Below are 23889 nucleotides of genomic sequence, written 5' to 3' on the forward strand. Positions count from 1 at the left end.
GTGGATGTGTGCAGGGGGTGGGGTGGGGTGTTGTGGTCTTTAGGAAATCAATCTCCCTCACTAGGCTTCCTGTATTCCTGAGTGCCGAACTGAGTGTTTGTATCCTGTGTTGGACTTTTGGGGCAGATTGGGGATTCTGACGGTATACCACCTACGCTGTTGCAGTCTCCCTGCATGATCTCATGGAGATGGTCTCAGATATGGTGTTGAGGACCAGAATGATTGTTCTGGAAGGTGAGAGTGGAGGTGGATCTCAACAACTATATCAAGCTGCCCTGTCTGTTATGCCTCAGGATTTCACAGCCTTCATGACAATCATGGGACTGTTCCAAAATGTCACTGACCCAACACATGTAGCAGGACACACCCTTGATTTGGTTTTCTCAATCAAGCAAAAAGATGGTGGTCTGATAATGGGAGATCTTATGCCAACTCCCTTGCCATAGTCAGATCACTTTTGAAGTTTAGGTTCTTGGCAGCCTTATCCATCTGCAAGAGTGAGGATCTATGAAAATGGTCCATCCCCAGCGGGATCCCTAAGGGCTCTGGGGGATTTCCCAGCTGGTACGGCTGGTGTTCCTCTTGAAGGCCTGGCTACTCTGTAGAATACACAGATGACTTGGGCAGTTAATACAATCATGCTCTACTTCCCTCTCTCACTGAGCAGAAACCCATGCACCTCTTTAGTATCCACCTGAGTTGAGGGCTTATAACATCTATTTAAATTCCTTATTAATTGCTCTTACGCCCACCTCCAGACAGAACACCATCAATTGGAGGGCTTCCCCTCAACTCCCAGACTAAGCCTGGAGACTGGAAGAAAGCCCCTTAGCTAGTAGTGTAGTAGTAAATTTTGACGTGCTGGCACTCATCATGATAGTCGCTATAGCCATGCCCTCAAGGAGAGTGAAAAATGCAGGCAGTTGTGTTGATCCATATAAATGAACTCAGTGGGACTCACTTCTGACTAGACATACATAGGACTGTACTGTCAATGCAACTTTTGTTGAGTACTTCAGCCTCCTGGCTCATCTTCACCACCATCCCATTTTGTTATTTTTTATGACGGCATCATATGGTATTCTTATTCTACCCATGCTGTGTTCTATCTATGACACAAATCCCTAATTGTAACAGCAATACTTAACATTTTTCACCATCACTATTATTTTAATGTGAAACATCTGTCAGAGTGGTAGGAGATGCAAAATGCTATCTCCATCAAGCATTTGGATAAAAGGAAAAACTACTGCAATTACACAGGAAGCATTACTGGTTAATCAAACATACAATTGCAATACACACTGGAATAATTCATGCATTCTTTTAAAAAACTATGTTTGCTTATAAACACGCTTATGATGCAATATAGTTTTATTGTAATACAAGACACTTTAGACTAGATGTCAGAAACTTTAACGCCTTCTTCACGTGATTAGTGAGGAGCAGAGCTGCACTGCTGTCTCATCCCTGAGTCATCCAGCTTCTTCACTACCACTCCCATATCCACATGCAGAGCATGGTCACCTGCAGGGGGAAAGCCTATGTGCGTAGACCCTCTACATGTGTAGGCTTCCGCATAACTGGAACCCTGTGTGATCAGAGATCTAGCTCCTGGGGGAAATCTACACATGTGGCTGGAGGAAACCACATAACCTCAGGGGTGGGGCCAGCAGCATGGCCCAAACCCAGTAATCATGTGAATATAATATGTGGAGAGGGCTTAAGTCACACATTAATAAGTACCTACATCCCAATGAATGGCCTCCTGACAGTAGAAGATAACTTTTAAAATGAAGGGACCATAGTTCAGAAATAAAGCACATGTTTTGCATATATATAATTTCAGCTTTAAATCACTAGCATCTCTAGTTAAAACCATCAAGTAGCAGGTGATGGGAAAGACCCTATGCCTGAGAACCTGGAAAGTTGGTGCCAAAGTAGACAATACTGGGCTAGATGGACAAACAGGTTCACCTGGTATAAAGCAGCTTTCTATGGCAAAAAGTTAACTTTGTGTGTAATCTATTCAAGTGCTTTTTCTCCACCCTGGGTGGTCAGACTTAAGTTTGAGAAAGCTGGTACTTTTGTTTTGTAAAGTAATTTTTCTGAACTTCTGAACTTCAAATGTTTTCTCTGTGTGCCACAAATATACATCTAACTACACAGGAACTCTTTCCCCCATCAAAGTAACTCCAAACATCCCCAAGATAGATGGGAGGAGGTAATGTATGGTTAGCTGGCCAGTAAAATATCAGAGGGCTTGTAACTGCAACAGAGTCAAAACTCAGTGTACCAAAGTTTGTGGTATCTCTAGTGAAAAGTGAGAGATTTTTAACTAGGGGTGTTGCAGAAATTCATGCGACCCTGGCTCAGAAATGAACCACTATGGTGCACAAGATCCTCTTCAAAACATGAAGTGAATCTTCCAACCATGGAACTTCCCCTCCCCATTCAGATAAGAATCAGATTGGTTGGAAGAGGAAGTCCCACAGCCCCTGTCTATCTTCACCACCCTCCTGCCCCCTGCCAAAACCATCCCTACCACCCCCAAAACACTCCCCCTTCCTTCCTCCTTACTTGATCAATTGGTAGGGTATAGGGGCAGGAGCAATGGCAGAGGTGAAAGGGAGACTTTTCTTCCTCACTCCCCTCTATTGTCCTATCTAATACGAGAAGCATAGTTCTTTCAGGGGTTCTTGCAACTGCAACAGCCCCAAAGGAATTACCATCCAATAGTACACCTCGTTGCATCACTTAGACGGGACAATGGAGGAAGAGAAAAAAGTCTTCCTTTCACCTGTGCCATCACCACAGTCCTGCACCCCACCAACCAACCAGTTAAAGAGAAGGGGGCAAGGGGGTAGGGGAGCATGGTCCTTCCCTAAGCCAATCCAGGAGAAGCCTCAGATGGTTTGCCATCCCTAATTTAACACCATGTCACAGAACTGATGTATTTTACAAGCAAAAGGCCAGTAATTCTCCATGTCTGAAGGAGGCCTGCCTTACCAAACAGGGTAGGAGGGCAACAGTTGCCAGTGGAGATGTCAGCTCCTTTGCTGGAATCTATTTTGGGATAAAGTCATCCTTTCATTTCAGTTTTAGCACCTTTTTGGTAAATAGTGAAATGTTTAATCTTTCAAAAACAGACTAAAGTTTTGCTAAAATAAAAAATATGGCCAAATAGCACATATCAAATCTAATGCTAAGTATGACCACTGATATTACAGAAATCTTCCTTGAGGAAGGACAGGCTCAAAAATCCTCTCTTGCCCAACAGAAAGCACATATTGATTCACTTGACTAGAGAATTATGGCAATATATATTTGGAACAGAATGGGAGGAGATACATCCCAGGAACTGGAGAGGGGAACCATTTTACCCTGAGATTCCATTTTACCCATGCTGGCATGTTAAAAAAAGTATGTCTTGCAGCACTGTATTCAAGCACAGATTAATCCAGGAACACAAGACCCCAAAACAAGAGGTTTCCTGCATTACTGCATTCATGTTAGAAACAAAACCACAATGATACTGTGACGATGGAGCCAATTCCTTAACCTACTATAAATATAGAAAACCAAGCAGCAGTTCTGCCTCCTCTCAATTTTTCCAGTTTGCAATGCGGGGGGGGGGGAATTACATGCAGAGAGAGAGGGAACCCTAATGATTCCTGAGGGGTCCATCACAGAGATTAATAGAATCTTTCCTTTGTAATCTGCACCACTGTGTACTGTAGACTACCACACCCGGTATTGGAGATTTTTATTCTCAAAGGGTGCATATATGTCTGACACATACATATTTTTCATTCTGACTGTAAAATGATCACAACTAATGAATACTATGATCTTTTTAGCAAATTTTAATTTACTGTATTTTCTTCACATACGAACAACTGTTTTTTGTGGCTATTCGTTCCACATAACATGTTCTCATGACTAATGTCCTCATTTCCTCTTTCCTTTCAAGTTTTGTCTTCTGACAAGATACACCACATTTGAGGCGTTTTTCCACCAGCATTTTGTATAATGCATGTTCATCTTATTTTCCAGCACACAAAGCAAGCTGACACTATGAAAGCTCAAAATATATTGCCTTCAATCTACTACTCCATGTATACTCCAACGTACAATCATGGAGTAAGTAACTTCAGGCATCATCCCTGTAATATTACCTATTGTGTAAATGGGACAAGGAAACCAACCGTAAACATAGAAGCTTTCTGAACTATTAATAATGCAGTGTATCAGTGCAATTAAAGTACAGCTAAATAGGTGGGACCCACAGCAACACATTGAGCTGTGTCTCCTGTGTGCTGCTGTGCTCATGTTCTTAATTTCCTCTTTCCCCTCCCCTGGTCTTCTCCGTATATCCTCTCTTTCTCCTCCTGCCACTTGCTTCCTTCTCCTCCTCCAAACCCTGCACTATCATGTTCTTGTCTGGAACGTGGCTTGTGCTGTGAGAGGGCATGTTGGGACATCAACTCTCTCACTTCCTCATTCACCCCAAACTCCTTCCCCCTCCCCTGTACAAGTGCATGCATACACAGTTTTGTTTAGTTTTTCCTTTGGGGGCAGTTTTGGATTTTCTTTAAAATACTTTTGCAAAACTCAGGGTTCACTTAAGCTTGCAGTTACCTCCTTTTTGTTCATGGGTGTTTACATTTTGGCTACAAACCCATCCAGGCTGGCTCCACCAGAGTTTAGTATTGAAGGGATACTTGCTTCAATATCAAGAACTATAATATAATAGGGCTCTTCTTCTACAAAAGAATACTAGGGCAACTAACAAGAATTCAACAAGTGTAGGCCTTTTAAAATATATTTAACATGGTTTTATAACAACATAGAAATAAAACTTTCAAACAGTGGACATAGTAGTGAGGGGAGTGACTTTTACACTTATGGATCCACTCCTGCTTATCGGCCTTAGTTGCCTGCACCCCAAGTCATAACACTACAGAAGCAATACAAGCCAAAATGTTTACCTAGGAACCCTACGTCTTCTTGGCTCCCTGGCCCACAGACCTCAGTTTGCCCCATCCTCATTTTTTCTAGGCTCTCCTTTCTTCACCCCAACTTTCAACTACTCATTAATTTCAGATTTCTGGCTTGCCCACTTTGTTTGGCTACTTGTCTCTTGGCCAGCATCCCTAGTGCTCTTCCTCATCCAACAGCATATAGCCCCTCTTGATCTTAAGAAAATCAAGCTTCTTCAGAGCCCCCAATTAGCATATTCTTGCCTCAGTTTCGTACCTTCTTCATCCTTTTTCTCAAGCCTCATTCTCCACCAACTCTTTCTTCAGGTTTCTATGTCTTGGTCTATTGCTCAATAGGTCTCAAGTATCAGCAGCAGGGGTCCACAAATTTTTGCTGACCTAGGGATGCAACTAAAATTTATGCTGGCCACCAATCCTACCTCTCTTGAGCAGTAGAGTCTTGTCTCTGGCATCCTGTGAGCATTTAATATTATCAAGAACTTCTGAAGCACAGCACCACTGCGGAATGGATATCCCACCCTCCAAAGCTCCAAGAGGAGGAAGTGAATTACTACTGATCTTGTAAGCTGTCCTAGGAGCCTTTTTGGCTAAAGAGCAAAAATTGTTTAAAGAAATATGAATATATAAAGCTTTGTCACCATCCTACTCAGCATTATGCTTTCCAGAGGAGAGAGGGCCATTCACCATGGCACCCGTGAGGAGCAGATTTGTGAACCCATCATTGGGAGACTTCTTCCTAGCTGCAGCATGTTCATATCCTGTTCAATTTTTAATCTCAACCAAACTGACAATTTTACAGTCCCTCATAGAAACCAAACCACATGCTGCTAGTTTTCTGAGGATCTGTAAAAATCAGCAGGCTGTACTCGCAAGCTTGACATCTTTTATAAAAATAAACTCTAACTTCAATGCATATCTATACTGCTTGCTAAAATACTGTTTGTATTATATGCTAAAACACAGCAAAGTAATATTTAACTTGCTCATATAATTTTAATTCCACCTACAAAGAAGAAAGCAATGGTCAATGCAACAACATATTTTCTCATTGTAAGTGATCTCCAAATATAAGGATTTATGTGCTTTTAATGCTAATACCTGTAATTTATATTTTATACTTCAAGTCATTTAACTTTGTTATTCAGCACTTTTTTGCCTTGTGCAATTTATATCTGATTTAATTCCTGGCATAGAAAAAGATGGAATTGCAAATGTGTTAATAGCAAATTTACAGGTCTAAATAAATAAAACCTAGAAGATTATTACAATTTGGAATAAATCCCCTACTTCCATGAAAATCTAGCTTGTCAGTTATTGGCACCAGTTATATATAGATGAAGAGAAATCACACCAATGAAGAAAGCTTTGCACCAATTTAAACAGGATAAGTACATAAGAGCTGTCTGAAGTATAATTTTGACAAATACAAATTGAATTTAACAGCAGAAGAGAATTGGCAAAGTAGTTATATTGGCACCAGAGTTAGATTTTCCAATGAGCAAATACATTTCAGTTAGGTGAGGTTTTTCTTATCTTTAAAAAAAGATTTAATCAAACTAGTAGAGAAGGAAAAGGGTGGGATATAAATGTTTTAATAAGTATTTAATAAGTATTTAATAAATGTTTACTTAAAATGTGCACGTCAGTTATTTGTGATGCATGCTTGCAAGCAGAACCTGAAAACCTAGCTCAGTACCTGAATACTGCATCCTCCCAGAGGTTGGCTACCGCTCCCATCTCAAGGCCCCCAAGCTCTCCCTTGTTCCACATACATGATAAAACTGGAAGCTATATAAATATTTGGGTGCAATTTTGATCATTCAGTGTATAAAAATTATTCTAAGCATTTAATTCAAATACAGGGTAACAATTATACAGGAAAACATCAAGATTACATGGGACCAGCAAAGAATTAAAATCTGAAATGAAATTAATTGCAACAAGAGTACTGTTAGTGTCACAGTCTGCGTGGGAGACAACTACTTCCTTCCCTAGTGCAAGAGACTTTACCAATATTATGAGAAAGTACTACACATCTTGGGAATGAGGGAACCTCTCAAAATGGGTTGCTGAAGAACAATGTGCTGTGAGAAAAATATGGATGGAATGCAGTCATGCTAAAGCAAATAGCCAAGACTGCCTACATTCTAATCAGCTGTTGCCGTTTTCATGAGAAGAAAACGTATGGCAGTGTTATTTATAGCCACTTGCCTTTGGGGAATGTCTGTCATTTGTAGTCTAAGAACAATCAGAAGTGCAGATTCATTTAAGCAATGCTGAAACACTAACACTGCAGCCCACAGGCGACCCTTAATGGAACGGTTATATTTGAGAGTATTAATAAAGATTATAACAACATGATCCTTCATGAGACACAACCTGGTCACCAAATTCAAAACTGACAGTTTCCTTAGTTGTGATAGTTTGCAGGTAAATATTGTCAGACAGACAACCACCTTGTTTAATAAGGCATGGCTTCTTCTGTTTCAGTACCATGTGAGCTTTCTCCCTGCCAGATCACCTGAAAGCTCCTCCTCCAACTGGATAAGCGTATCACTTGATGGCAGTCATAGGAAACAAGAACTGGTCAGCCTCACAAGCAGAGCAGTAAGGGATTACTGATAGGCTTCAGAGAAATGGGTTCTTTGTGTTTGGGGATATCAGTGCCCATCTAGCTTATGATTCTGCAGATTAAGAACTGAGTGTCTGCATACTTTCATATATATACAGCACAGCTGCTGATGAGGGCGGAAGCTGAAGTGTTTAGCTTAAATATATTTTTGAATACTCTGTTGTTATTCCACCAAATATATATACACACACACACACACACACCAAAATACACACTAACAACAGAGTATTCAAAAATATTTAAGCTAAACATTTCAGCTTCTGCCCTCATCACACACAGCAATATCAAACACAAAGCCACATACCATACGTGAGTATCAGCAAATATTTTACCTGTTGCATTGCTGAGTAGTCCTATTCCGGGTTCCAACCAGTCAGGTATGCTCTTTTCCAGGATACTCCATTCCATCTTCCTCACTGATTTCTGTTCCACACCCAACTGTCAGTCAGCATTCTGTGCCCACTGAGTATGCCCAATTCTTATTGAGCTGTCAGGGAGGCTTAGACCTTTTTTTCCCTAAAGAGTTTTGTACTTCTGCAAACTTTGTGGTTCCCCTCTGATCCGCCCCTGCTGTCCATTGCCAGCTTGCTAATACCTCTCCTCCACACTGAGAGAACGAGTTTTCTATTAGTATACAGGATGTCACAAACCAATCGATGCTTATGTAGGCTGGACAAAATAATAGACATAGAGGTGAGCGTTTCATATTTGAGAATATCTAATGGCCCGAGCAGTTTCCAACCATTGGCACAAATTAAGAGAACCACAGAACTAACTCCACGCATTTAACTGGGCTTCAAAGAAAAAATAAGTCATATTAGAAGCCAGTTTTAAAAGTCAGAGAGGTTTTTAAAAAAAACATTTAGAGAATACAGCTTACAAATAAAATGGAAGCTTAACCAGACTGTATTGTTGTTAAATACTGGATAGGTAAGATTAACATCTTCACACAGAAAGGCAGTAAAGCTCATATGGTGTTGATCAGGTGGCTGGGTAATTCAAGTCTAGATCCCAAAATTTTATGAACAATAACACTGCATGTAAGTGATCAAAATGTACCATGACACTTTCAAAATTATCCTGCAATATGCAACTAGTAGAGTACATTTACGAATCATAATTTTCTCATGAATCTCTCTAGTCTCAATGTTTTCACAACACAGGAATCAAGACAGCAAAACAAATGCCTGTAGCAGTGAACAGACTTCTCAAATGTAAAGTGACTACACTGTAAAGTCTATTTTTATCATTTTCTGCATCTCAGTACAAGACATTACGAAATAGATTTTGAAACTTTGTAGCCTTAGTACGCTTCAAGCTGAGCCAGGATGCACTACATCAGCCTTCCCCAACAAGGTGCCCTCCAGATATAACTCCCGCCATCCCCAGCCAACATGACCAATGGGCCAATGTTTCCTTAATTTACGAGGGTTGAATCAGGAGACTGACTCTTCCGTTAGGCACAACAAATTTAAAATCCTTGAAACTTCATTTCATAATCTTAGCACTGCATTGTTTTAGGCTGCTAAGTGCTAAACGTGCATGTATTTTCTCCATTTATAGAATCTGCACTGGAAGGACCAAAATGATACCTAGTCCCAACCTGTCCAAAGACAGATCCATTGCTTCCCCACATATCACTAAACTCAATCTTGGGGCAAAGTGTGCCAAACACAGAGAATAGGTTCACCGCAGAAAACGTACCCACAAAGGGAAATAAGATCTGAATAACTCTAGCAACATGTCATACAGAAAAGCAACCCATCTTACACATTCCAAGGTCTTCAGTTCATCTAACCCAGGAGAATGATTCCTTCCTGAGCACAAATATAATGAACAGGCAATCCCTGTCCTGTATTCCAATGAACCTATACAATTAGGTTTTCTACAAGATATTGGTGAAGCTGGGATGCCAAATGCTATTTTCCTGCATACGGTTACTTTGCTGAGCAGAGCAAAGAGAATTAGCTGCTTTCATATTATTTACCCTTATGCTTTTACAAAAACCGCTGAAGAAATGCAGTTTTCATTTGCGGGAGATTCCAGCTGCATTAATTATCTAGTAGTGCAGATAGCAGAGAGAATGAACGTGATATTTTGTGTGAAGCATGTTGTATATTAGGAAAAATAGTGTAGTGATATGAGAAATAGGTCTATCCCACTAAGTGAGATGGGCTAGAGCCCACAGACATACACAAGCTGCAGCTGCCTAAAGAATAGTAACAGCTATTTTGTATTGTAACAGCTCAAAGGAACATGAACCAACAGAAGAAAGCTGTTTTGAAAGTTTCCTTGTAGTGAAATGTGCAGGCCTAATTGGAAGTTCATGCCATGCTCAAGAAAAAGCAATGTAACTAATAATTCATACATTACTGTAAAAATTAAAGTGGAAATAAATTGATTTCTAAAGTATACATTGTGTAATTTAAAGTTTATATGCAAGAAGAATGTTGACATTTATTGCAATTAATACTATCTTTATTCAGCAGTGCGAAGGTACACAGTTGTACACATTTCTTTATAAACATTTCATAGCCTGGAAACTGGATTTCATTTAACTGAGAATGCATATCCATGGATGTTTGAAGAATGAGCCTTGGGAAGCATTTACAAGCTAAATACATTCTTAATACATTACAATATTATTTCTGTAACACATCCATCATTTTTAATATAAAGAAACTGGTAACTAGTGTTGAACCCCACTTTGTGTTTTGAATAAAAATTACAGATGGCTAACTGTTGTGTTCTATGACCATTTATAGTAATGTGCTCAACTGAAGCTGAATATAACTAGTGCTAGAGACACATAAGACATGAACTGTCAGATCTCATAACAAAAGTATTTTTACTCGCAAGGGCTACTGTACACATTTGACTGGTAAATAATAATTCAGTTCAAGCAAGGAGAAAGTTGGTATCAATCAAGTTGCTATCAATCAAGTTGAGGTTTAAATAATTAGGGGTTCAGAATATCAGTCATTTCTAGAACTAAGATTTGCTTCCAAGTTGTTTATCAGGTGGCCTTTATCCAAGAGAAATTAAGTTTTACTACAGAAAAACTTAAGAGAAATAGATCTTATGTTTTCCAAAAGTTCGCTGGGCCTAACCATCAGCTTCTCTTTTAAAGTAAACTTTAGAATTATGTATCAGATACACAAGTGGCTAAAGTCAGTAACCAATCTGACCTACAGCGAGAGTGGGGATTTCATTCTGACCCCTATTATGGCATTAAATACAAATATTTAAATATACATAATTCAAACCTAACAAGTTTAAATTATTTCATCTTGCAAATTCCTTAGAAAACCTCACATCCTTTCTCCTGATTTGCCATCTAATCATGATTCAGGCAAATTTAAATGATATTTTAAAGTATGACATAACAAAGCATTTGAGGAGTATGAGTAAAACCATACATCAATTAAGCACTTATCCTTACCAAATCAATGTACTATTTTACTAAAGCAGAAATTATTTACTACCCTATGCACATTTTCTAAGAAGAAAATTCTACTGAACTTAATAGAACATACTTAAATAAGTATGTTAGGATCAGGTAATAATCCTACGCGTAAAGGATGGATAAAGACAAAGAAAAAATGTAGAAGGAAGGAAACATCTGAACTTACTTTCATAATAGTGTTTAACATCACCATAAAAATGAAATCATAAAAAAGCTACTGATTCCAGAGCATATGCCCAACTCTACTAACTGAGAGCCATGGCTTTGTTGTAATACACAAACTCTCATAGTGTGCTTAGTTTTCTTAACAGTTTTATTTTTAACTGTTGACCAATACAAAACAACATTTGTATCATCTGAGAAACATATATTTCCAATTAATATAAGTTACAAAGGAAGTATTCTCACAGCAGCACTGATTAAGATTTCCTGTAAATACTATAATTATTTTTTCACAATCTAATACATTTTCCTATGTTCTTCCACTGAATTAGATGACAATCTTTGACAAGTACAAACAAGGGTGCCATATAAACACGTCTCAAACCTGTTCTTAAATCATGTATATATAAATTGGTATTTCATATTTCAAAATTATGTGGGTTCAATAAGATAGTCCCAAAGAAAAATATTATATGATTCTCCATGGATTGAAACCACCATAACAAAGTTATGATACTTAAAGCTGAAGTATACAACTGCAGGCCTCCATACACAAGGAGACAAAAATATTAACACTTACCCGTCTACGGCAGAAAGGAAGGCCTTGGGCAATGATGCTGATGCTAAATATCTTCATCACAGTTTGATGTGGTAAAGGCTCTTTCGTACTTGGAAGATCAACAGAAACCAAGCCATGATTTATGGACGCTTTCCCTGGTTTTGACATAGTACAGTTCTCACTTGGTCCAGAATTATTTGCAACAAAAGAGCATTACTTTAAAAATGTAATAAAAATGGTATCTGGTATAACTGAGAATTTTAAACCAGGGATTTAGCTTTCCAAGGCCTGCTTTGCCTTTGTTTCAGTCTTATCAATCTCTCCTACCAAGTGTCTTGACCGTTCTGCTGCTTAGTGAAGTGCAAGCTATCCTAGTATAGACCAGAATTATAAATGACTATGCCGACAGACTGTCCCTGCCAATCAAATAGCTACTGGCCCACCCATGCAGTATCACTAACACGTACACTGTCAAAATAGGTGACATTAAAAAAATAAATCAATTGCTTGGAGCTAAAGTAGTCCTTAAAATCAATCAACTTAATAAATTGTTTTGATAGGATTTTTTTTAAAGAGAGGGAGAGAACTCTTAACACTGTTAGTTACAACAGTGTGAAATAAAATAGGTGAGCGTTCTCCCTCTCATTATCTTAATTCCTTGACTCTCTCAAAGCTAAGGAATGCATTTATGGAATTCCGTTTCCAAACCATCCCTTCTGTATATCTGGATGGGAGGTGCAAATGTTCCCATATTTAAACATCTTTATATATTTGGGGCTCCACACATGGAGGATATTATTATATATTCTTATGTAACTAATCAAGTAGCTTTATTCACAGTGGCTGCTAAAAGGATCAGAGCAAAGGTCCTAAAAACTGTTGCTGTAGGTTGCGTACATAATGAGCTGATCTGACTGGCTTGTTCCACCTTTTTCTTTTGATGACTATGTCTCTTTTTTAGGCAGAACTGTAAGAACTTACGGTTATATGCAATAAAATCAACTGACTGACTTACAACTAAAATAGAACGTAACATTTTAATCATGTAAACCATGAAGAGACATATATATATGCCTAAAGCGTCTTGCTCACGTTCAGTATGATCAAGATATGGTCACAACTATGCCGACATGGGCCCTATCTCTTGCTTGCAGAACACTGACAGAGGCAGCCATTTGGATTAATGATTAGAGGGGTGGAGAGGTGGATCTCCTGTTTTAGGGAGGCCTTAGTTAGTCTCCTGCAATGATGGCATTCATGTGAAGACTTGTTTCTACGGAAGTAAAGAGATCTTTATCTTTTGAGTTATGAAAGTACTGTACTTTCATTTTCAAAACAATACTGATACAATATGTTAGAGATACTAAAAACACTGGCCCTGTCTGAACAAGACACAATCATTTTGATTCTGGTGAGATCAAATTGAACTCAAGGCATACAAAAGCCTGGCTAGTTCAAAAGGATGGCAAAGGCAACAAATGATTGTATAGGTAACATCAATGCGCATAAGTCATTGATGCAGTTCCACGAACAGCCTTAAACTTTGACAGCATTCACTTTCCAGGTTTTTCCATCAACAGAGTGCTAAATGCATAGCCTGAAATGGTACATGTTCACATGACTTAATCTGGAAAGAGATGGGAGTAAAAAGCAGAGAAGAGATAGTACTGGATATTAAAAGAGATGGGAGTAAAAAGCAGAAAAGGGATAGTACTGGATATTAAAAACAACAGAGGAGATTTAACACAGCAAAGGAGAGATTAACGATCCAGGAAAAAGTTTTTTTGAAAAAAGAGATAAGGAACTGACCCATACTTAGATATGGATCTACTTCCATAAACTTTATAACTCTGTGTATTTTTCTTTGTGTTTTGTTGAACTTTGTGTCTCAATTGCTCCTAAAATCTTAGCATGGAGAATGATAATCAGTCTGCATGCACTCCATTCTCACTGCTGAAAGGGGTTAACTCCTTTTCAGGCCCTGATATATAAATATGCATAACTGTTAATTAAGAATACTAAGACCACAAGTATTCACCTCTTTCTAGAGCCACATTTCAGCAGCCATACACCTTGACACAACCATTAGTATGGCACCCCATTAAGCAATTTCATCCACAGCAATTGTAGTCTATATCAGCATGGTAACTGCTCTGAACCATACAAGGAACTGTGGCACACTACCTTGTCAAGTCTCATGTGGCCAGCCACATGACTGCAGGAATTGGCCCTATGTATATTATAAGGATTTCTACTCTTCAAGTTACCATAGTTAAAGAAGGTGTATCCTTCTTTGTGCTCAATGTTATGCCTAAATTGCCAAGAGTAAGATTAGGTTCTAACAGCTACTATAGCCTATTCCAATCTGGTGGCCTCCAAATGTGTTCAAGTACAATTGCAAGCATCCCCAGCACATGCTGGCTGGGATTACAGGAATTGCAGTCCAACACTACACCCGTTCCTGGATAGTGATAGCCTAGCCACAGTGATCCATGCACTGGTAACCTCATGATTAGACTACTGCAATGCATTCTAAGTAGGGCTGCCCTTGCGCATGGTTCACAAGCTGCAGCTAGTGCAGAATGCAGCAGCTAAGGGGCGCAGTGGGACACCCAGCCATTCTCACATTACACCTCGGATAAAAGAACTGCACTGGCTGCCTATTAGCTACCAAGCCATGGACAAAATTGTATTATTGTCATACAAAGCCCTAAACAACTTTTGACCAGGATATCTAGCAGACCACATTGCCTTATACCCAGCTGATCGTCAGAGGAGGCCCTGCAGGTCAGTCCGAAATTAACGGAATGTCTCCACGCAATACCTTGATGGCGGGCTTTCTCAGTAGTGGTGCCCACCCTTTGGAAAACCTTCCCCTGTGCAGTTCGGGATGGAGAACATGTGGCATCTTTCAAATGCCTCCTGAAAATGCACTTATTCAGCCAGGCTTTCCCCAGGTTGTAATTAATCATGCTGCTCCATTTTACTGCTCCTTATATTGCTTTTAATATAACTAGAACTGTTTTAATGTTGTATTTTTAAGATTGTATTTTAAATGTGATTTTAATATTTATATGTGAACCACTTAGGGCACAATCCTATCGAGATAGGCTGCCGCCTCCGAACTCGGAGGCGACCACCTATCCTAAGCACGGCAGGAGAAGCATGGAGGGAATCATTCCTTCCGCGCTTCTCCTGCCTTGCTTTTTCTGCCGCAGGAGCACGAAGCAGGGGAGGAGGCTGCTGAACGACACATTGGATGTGTCGTACACACAGCTATGCCCTCCCCACCCCGGAACGCCCTCAACCACGCCCCTTTTTGGCCGCCCTGCACTCATCTTGTGAGCGCGGAAGATGGGGCTGTTCCGTGCTGCCTCCAAGGCAGCACAGAAGTGGGGGGAAGGCAGTTTTCCTGGAACCAACCTCGAAGCGCGGGCTCCAAGGTCGGTTCACAGAAAACAGCATATCCTATGGCTGTCTAGCCGCTGTCTAGCGGCCATAGGATTGCTCTCTCAGGTATTTTATTATATTTAGCAGTATATAAATACCATAAATAAATAAATAAATAAGCAAGCACACACACACATCTGGAGGGCACCAGGTTGGGGAAGGCTGAGCTATTAGGTTCCCAAAACTGCTATGCTTCGAAGACAAGAAATGTCCTGCTCTGTAACACTTTAAAATGAAGAAACGTCTGCTTAAAATACACGTAAGCATGGGTTTAAGAGATTAGACAGAAAGAAAACCAAGCTGCAGCCATTTGGGGAAGAGGAGATAAGCAAGTAAGAACACTACAAACCATAGGATTTGAGAATATAGAATTTATGGACAAAGCTTTGGTGCAACCATAGAAATCCAAGGGAAAATTGTCTGAGGTACAGAGATTGATGGACCATTTTCCATCTGTTTTGGGGACAGCCTAGGAACTGTAAGCATCCTTGTGTCAGTTTACAATGACACAAAGTTGCTAATTTGCAAAGCTGCAAAGTCTGGATCACTATGAATTCTCAGATATTATGTACAGTAGAGGTTTTTAACGGGAAAGAAAAAATCTATTCCCTCTCATGATGCGTTTCCCAATGATAAACAGATCACACAATTTATTTGGACTGTATAAAAATAGAGGTGGTACAGGACTGAGTGACCATTACTGAAATAGCTCTGTAGAAGCAATTAACTTGACATTTTCACTGAATATAATAAATAGATGTTCACAAAAAAGAACAGTACTATTCAACATAGAGCTTGCAAGCAGAGGACAATCAAAGAAGTTAGCAGATCTTTTCAGTATTCTGAACTAGTGAGCATCTGCCCTCAAATGGATAAGAGAGAGTACTGCAGCATTTGGCAATATTTATATTGATTTCTTATTCATCTACTTCTTGAAGTTTATGATATAGTTACTATGATACAAAATTAATTTATGGATTAACAACTTCTCAGTGCAATGGTAAGATGTTTAAGCCATCTCATGTTCAACTACTCTTTGAAATAAGGGTAGCAAATTACTTTTTAAAATGAGATGTGGATTCTTCAAGAAAAGAGTATTAGAACTGCATGTTCATAAGTTGCACCCCACCACAGTCAGAACATGTTAACAGGAGAAGTCTGCAAAATGTCTCATGTTACCATACAAATGTGAACACGTTCCTGATATACATACTGATCCTTGTATGAGTTTTTTTTAACTAAAAAGCCACGGGGAAAGGGGAACTGAATTGAGAGAATGGGGGACAGCTTTAATCCTTTGTCCTGCCCAAGGTCTGGATAGAGCCACCCATCCACACAACTGCTATTTGCACTGGGATGGAAGTCACCACTAAAGCCAATGGCAACTTCCTTCCCAGAGTAACTAGCCAGGGGGAGGGGAAATCCAGATCAATACCATTGTTTATTTTTCATGTATCTCCCATGTCTCCTCCAAAGAGATCAAGAGGGTGTGGCTCAACATCACCCAGTGAGCTTTATGGTTGAAAGGGGTTTTCAGCCTGGGTCTCCCCAGTCCTAATCCAACACTCTAACCGCTATACTACATGGGATCGCCTGGCAGGGGCAAAAGAGTTAAATCCCCTCCCCACGTGGCTATTTAGTAAAGAAAAAACAAGTACACAAGGACCAGCCACATGATTAACATCATGTCTAGTCTGACCCTACATTTTTTACTTTTATCATGATTCCAGAGAAAGTAAGTCACTAGACAGCAAAGCAATTTAGAAGTCACTGTAATACAACTAACACATACTTGCCCACACCTGAGAATAAAAGAGTTAGGAGTAATTAATATACAGAGAAGGCTGCTTTTTAGAATAAATGTGTCAGATTCAGGAGAAATGCATACACTTTATATTAAGTATAATATATTAATATAGTGGGTGCATAGTGTTTTGAGATCATGGTTTCAGGGAGATGAAGATGACAAATTCAGTCGTTCATAGACTAAGGGCACAATCTTATGGAGATAGTTATTTGTTTCTTCGCTCTTAGTGCTCAAGGCAGCCGACAATCTGCTCCCTATGCTCTTGGCTTTGAAAATAGACTTTGATTTTTAGAACTCTGCAACTCAAGCAGTTATGGATCCTCTCCCTACAAGAGAGAGAGTTTCTTATGTTTTAACCACTAAATTATCTGGTTCTGATTTAGAAATCTGTTTTTATCAATTATATTCATTTGCCTTTAGATTTGAACCTTCTATATTAGTTTAAATCCTTACCTGTGTTATACAGTAGAAGAAAATAACTTTTTTATCCATGAGAAACTGGGGCACACTTAAAAAGGCATAAAAGTAATCATTACATGCCCATCTGGTGTGGTGGCAAGTGATATTAGTTGACAGCCTCAGGAAGGGTGTGGAACTGCTACAGTTCACCTGGCACAGCAATGCAAAGGGTGCCAGGGGAAAGTTACAGTATCATCCAAGGAGAAACAGCACATACGCACAACACACACACACACACACACACACACAATCTGTTATACATATGTGGGGAATAATTCAGACACTTCTACATGCAAAGGGCAAATACATGTTCAAGAAATGCATTAGCCAGATACTTCATGAGTACGTGTTGTACACAGAAGATCCTACCTGTTTTTAAATTAACATTTCAAGAATATGTGTCTTCTCTCCTACACTAAATACTTCAGAAAGTATTTCAGATATGTAACACAAACCCAGCTGCATCATCTTGCATTCTTCAAACATTCTAGAAATGTCAGGCCAATCCTTATCGGCTATAACATGATTTATCTGATGATTAAGCTTAACTCTTTGGTCGTCTCAGGATAGTACCAGCTGTTAAAAGAACTACTACAGTTGCTCTTGAAGAATTTGGTTGATGATTGCTTCATTGTGCCCTGGTACACCTTTTAATATAATATACTGGAAAACTGGCAGACACACACACTTTCTCATAACTCTCCATATGAAGGCAAAGAAAAATTATTAATATAGCATTGTAACAAACTCTGCTTTTCAATCTTTATCTCATTATTTTTTCTCAGCTATCACCATGTGATTCTCACTTAAGACATTAACAGTTGAGGTTCAGAGAATGTGACTTTCCCAAGACCACTTCCCTCATAAACCATGGCTCAGCTGCGATATGAATACAAGTCCAAGTCCAGTCTTCTTTCCACTGGACTAGGTTTGTTTTGTATTTTTCCTAATAAAATGCCATATTTAAAAGCTTTATGCACCTCTGATAAGCCAGCCATATAAACTTGCAACTTAAAATACCGGTACGGGATTACTTGCATACAACACTTGAGAGGTCAGACTACAGGACTGAACAGTTAACATAATGAAGTATGACTACCATACTTTTCCCTTACTAAAAAAAATTATATAGAAAACTTTAAAGGCAGAATATTCCCCGCAAGCTGTCCAATTCATTTTTGGAAATATACTATCTTTTGTGGTAACTTGCTTCCATAGTCATGCTTACATCATGGATGTAAGCTATGACACTAACAAAGGGCATCATTATGCATTACACAATTTAAAAGACAAAAAAGGCAAGTTCACCAATGTTATAGCGGCAGCATTTAATGCATCTTGAGAACACACATGACATATTAGAAATATTCCATACAACACATATAACCTAGCAAATGGAAAACAAACCAATTGTTAAATGGCATTCACACAGTAGTGAAAGTTTAAGCTGCATAATCCTGTTCAGCTGGCAAACAGCATACTGAAAGAGAGTGTGGGGTTATTAATAATAACTCAAGATATGCAAAGTAAAGAATGCTTGAGCTGCAAAAAAGGAAAGAAAAGAAGCAGGTAGTCTGAGACATGCTGAAATTCCTGAGTTGTCTTGTGTGTTCTAATGTGCTTCAGTAGTCCAAATAGGTATGACACACATCCTTATGTAAATGGCATTACTTATAAATAAATGAATATTCAACAGTTCATGCCAACTTTGCTGAATGGACCCAATGAATGGTGCCACTGGTTTAAGCAGTCCTTGTATGATGCACTAGTTGATCCAGCTGTACTGTAGTGCCCTCAACACTGACTGTTGTCAAACAGGCATCTTACTCACTAGGTTCCAGTGACCCACTAATGGATCCCAATCTATTTGCCTTGGTTTTTTCAGCCTTCTTAGTCCAGGCCTTAGGGAAAAACAAAGTATAATAGTAGTAAGAAAGTAGACTGCACGGGGATAGGACTATCACCCAGGAAGCCCTACCTACTTCCCCCATGTGTAAGGTAGTGATGGAAGCCCTAATAATTGCTGGTTCTTTGGGAAATAATGGTGGACGGAAAGTCCTCTGTGAGTCATGGAGAAAAGGAATACACAGTAAGCAGTTTCCTTTTCTCTCCCGACTGCAGTGCATTCCAAAATTCTTTGGAAAAGGGGGGGTGTTGGAAAAAAACCAGAAATTTTAGGAAAAAATGATGTTTAGTTTTGAAATGGAAATAAGGTATAGAAGGAATAACAATGCAGAGAATCTTACAGAGAAGATTAAAAAAAAAATCCCTATGGCTTCATTATTTCCAGACATTTTACATCTCTAATCGTTCTATAAAAGTGTTATTACATAGTTTATAGAAATCATTTTGAGGGGGAGTAAAGGCTGGGTAACAATATATAAACACCATGTCTTAAATTCTAAAAGAAATGAATTTCATAAACTAACATTTATAAAACATTTATACATCTTATAAAACATTTCATAACCTAAAGCTGCTCAATTTTTCCAATTTTTCAAAAAAACAAAAACAAAAATTGTCCTTGAAAAAACCACAAAACCCACAAAAAACCTGGAGGTTTTTCCAAATGTTTCTGTTCTTTTTCCAGGCTTTCACATTCTAGTCAGTTTGTAGCACCACTTTGTAGGTGTGCAAATCACAAAAACGGGATTTAGAAGAGAAGATCTCCAGCTCTGAGACCTTTCTTGATTACGTGACCGCTACTAGGAATGCAGTCCTTAAGGTCAGATCACTAATGGGGCAGTTCCCCTGAGGTCAAAGGGAGGACCCATCAGCGCTGTGGGCTTTTCCTTTTAGGAACCATCTGGATGTGTGGGTAGCTAGTTACAGACCCTCCCCTTTGTAGTCTAACACACTGTTAAGGGATGCTACTTGTCTCTTCAGCATATTGGCATTCAATACTTTGGTGAGCCCAGCCTACAAGAAATCCAAGATGTCCTGAATTTCTTTACTGAAACTGAGGCCTGTCCCCTTCTGTTGTCCATTTTAGATAAGCCCACCACAGGCTGTGGTATATGTTGTTGGTGCAGTATATCCTTGAGGACAGCAAGACTTCTGAAATGTGCCATGAGCAATCCATTTGCTCGAAGGCCTTCCTTTTAGCCTCAAAGCAGTTTGTTGAAATGTATCTACATAAGCATATATCAGTGTAATACTTATTACTAAAAATCTACCAAACAGATTTTCCTCATTTTTTAACCTGAATTTTGAGCAGTGTGGACATTTTGAAACTTCAAAAAAGTTCAAAGCTTGAGCTTTAATAGCAAAACAGTATGATTATTTGCTCTGCACCAAACAGTCTCCTATTGCTCTACATGTCAGCGCTGTTTTATTTGCTCCACGCAAACAGCGCATGATCTGACATCGCGTGTTTTCAACCTGAAACTTAAAGAAATGCTAAATGATCTTTTTTCCCCTTCATGGATCACTGCCTTGTTGTGGCGAAGGGGCTTGCGTAACTCAGTGAAGCCATAAGCTATGCCGTGCAGGGCCACTCAAGACGGACAGGTCATGGCAGAGAGTTCTGACAAAATGTGGTCCACTGGAGAAGGAAATGGCAACCCACTCCAGGATTCTTGCCAAGAAAACCCCATGGAACGTATCACAAGGCTAAAAGAGATGACGCCGGAAGATGAGCCCCTCAGGTCGGAAGGTGTCCAATATGCTACTGGGGAAGAGCAGAGGGTATTTCCAAGTAGCGCCAGAAAGAGTGAAGCGGCTGGGCCAAAGCCGAAAGGACACTCAGCTGTGGATGTGTCTGGTGGTGAAAAGAAAATCCGATGCTGTAAAGAACAATATTGTTTAGGAACCTGGAATGTCAGATCAATGAATCAAGGTAAGCTGGAGGTGGTCAAACATGAGATGGCAAGATTGAACATCGACATCTTGGGAATCAGCGAACTAAAATGGACAGGCATGGGCGAATTTAATTCAGGTGACCATCATATCTACTATTGTGGGCAAGAATCCCTTAGAAGAAATGGAGTAGCGCTCATAGTCAACAAAAGGGTGGGAAAAGCAGTACTGGGGTACAATCTTAAAAATGATAGAATGATCTCAGTACGAATCCAAGGCAAACCATTCAACATCACAGTAATTCAAGTCTATGCCCCAACCACTGAGGCCGAAGAAGCTGAGGTTGATCGGTTCTATGAAGACCTACAACACCTTCTAGAACTAACACCAAAACAAGATGTCCTCTTCATCATAGGGGATTGGAATGCTAAAGTAGGAAGTCAAGAAATCACCGGGATAACAGGCAAGCATGGCCTTGGTGTACAAAATGAAGCAGGACAAAAGCTAATAGAGTTTTGCCAAGAGAACATGCTGATCATAGCAAACACTCTTTTCCAACAGCACAAGAGGCGACTCTACACATGGACGTCACCAGATGGTCAATATCGAAATCAGATTGATTATGTCCTTTGCAGCCAAAGATGGAGAAGCTCCATACAGTCAGTAAAAACAAGACCTGGAGCTGACTGTGGCTCAGATCATGAGCTGCTTCTTGCAAAATTTCGGCTTAAATTGAAGAGCCTAGGGAAAACCACTAAACCGTTCAGGTATGACCTAAATCATATCCCTGATGAATATACAGTGGAGGTGAGGAATAGATTTCAGAGATTAGACCTGATAGACAGAGTGCCTGAGGAACTATGGACGGAGGTCCGTAACATTGTTCAGGAGGCAGCAACGAAATCCGTCCCAAAGAAAAAGAAATGCAAGAAAGCCAAGTGGCTGTCTGATGAGGCTTTACAAGTAGCTGAGGAAAGAAGGGAAGCGAAAAGCAAGGGAGAAAGGGGAAGATATACCCAACTGAATGCAGAGTTCCAGAGAATAGCAAGGAGAGACAAGAAGGCCTTCTTAAATGAACAATGCAAAGAAATGGAGGAAAACAACAGAATGGGAAAGACTAGAGATCTCTTCAAGAAAATTGGAGATCTCAAGGGAACGTTTTGTGCAAAGACGGGCATGATAAAGGACAAAGAAGGCAGGGACCTAACAGAAGCAGATGAGATTAAGAAGAGGTGGCAAGAATACACAGAAGAACTATACAGGAAAGATCTGAATGTCCCTGATAGCCATGATAGTGCGGTCACTGAACTTGAGCCGGACATCCTCGAGAGTGAAGTCAAGTGGGCCTTAGGAAGCATTAGTAACAACAAAGCTAGCGGAGATGACAGTATTCCAGCTGAGCTATTTAAAATCCTAAAAGATGATGCTGTTAAAGTGCTGCATTCAATATGCCAACAAATCTGGAACACTCAACAGTGGCCACAAGACTGGAAAAGGTCAGTTTACATTCCAATTCCAAAGAAGGGCAACGCCAAAGAGTGTTCAAACTACCGCACAATTGCGCTCATTTCACATGCCAGCAAGGTGATGCTCAAAATCCTACAAGCTAGGCTTCAGCAGTATGCGAACCGAGAACTACCGGAAGTACAAGCTGGGTTTCGAAGAGGCAGAGGAACTAGAGATCAAATCGCCAACATTCGCTGCATCATGGAGAAAGCAAGAGAATTCCAGAAAAATGTCTATTTCTGCTTCATTGACTACGCTAAAGCCTTTGATTGTGTGGATCACAACAAACTGTGGCAAATTCTTAAAGTGATGGGAGTACCAGACCACCTTACCTGTCTGCTGAGAAACCTGTACGAGGGTCAAGAAGCAACAGTAAGAACCAGACATGGAACAACCGAGTGGTTCAAAATTGGGAAAGGAGTACGACAAGGCTGCATATTGTCACCCTGCTTATTTAACTTATATGCAGAGTACATCATGAGAAATGCCGGGTTGGATGAATCAGAGGTCGGAATTAAGATTGCCGGGAGAATTATCAACAACCTCCGATATGCAGACGATACCACCCTAATGGCAGAAAGCGAAGAGGATCTCAAGAGCCTCTTGTTGAGGGTGAAAGAGGAGAGTGCAAAAGCTGGTTTGAAACTCAACATTAAAAAAACTAAGATCATGTCATCTGGCCCTATCACTTCCTGGCATATAGAAGGGGAAGAAATGGAAGCAGTGACAGATTTTACTTTCTTGGGCTCCAAGATCACTGCAGACGGTGACTGTAGCCATGAAATTAAAAGACGCTTGCTCCTTGGGAGGAAAGCTATGGCCAACCTAGACAGCATAGTAAGAAGCAGAGACATCACCTTGCCGACAAAGGTCCGTCTAATCAAAGCTATGGTTTTCCCAGTAGTAATGTATGGCTGTGAGAGCTGGACTATAAGGAAGGCTGAGCGCCGAAGAATTGATGCTTTCGAACTGTGGTGCTGGAGAAGACTCTTACGAGTCCCCTGGACTGCAAGGAGGTCAAATCAGTCCATCCTAAAGGAAATCAAC

The 23889-nt window shown here is 39.8% G+C and overlaps 1 protein-coding gene across 5 annotated transcripts in view; it reads right to left on the reverse strand.

Annotated features, from left to right (window-relative positions):
* Nucleotides 1-23889, reverse strand: part of FBXW7 (F-box and WD repeat domain containing 7) — a 200450-nt gene that overhangs the window by 97096 nt on the left and 79465 nt on the right. Inside the window, exon 1 of one of the 5 annotated variants that reach the window (XM_084856270.1) lies at nt 1-21215. This exon is cut by the window's left edge and continues 27991 nt beyond it. The exons of the other annotated variants lie outside the window; for them this stretch is intronic. The gene's annotated coding sequence lies outside the window, so the exon portion shown is untranslated. Of the gene's footprint in view, nt 21216-23889 lie in introns of those variants that run through there. 5 annotated transcript variants of the gene reach the window in all.

Source organism: Heloderma suspectum, chromosome 5 (assembly GCF_057233095.1).
Source record: "Heloderma suspectum isolate Gila_16-S chromosome 5, 16-S_ref, whole genome shotgun sequence".
NCBI classification, from domain to species: domain Eukaryota; kingdom Metazoa; phylum Chordata; class Lepidosauria; order Squamata; family Helodermatidae; genus Heloderma; species Heloderma suspectum.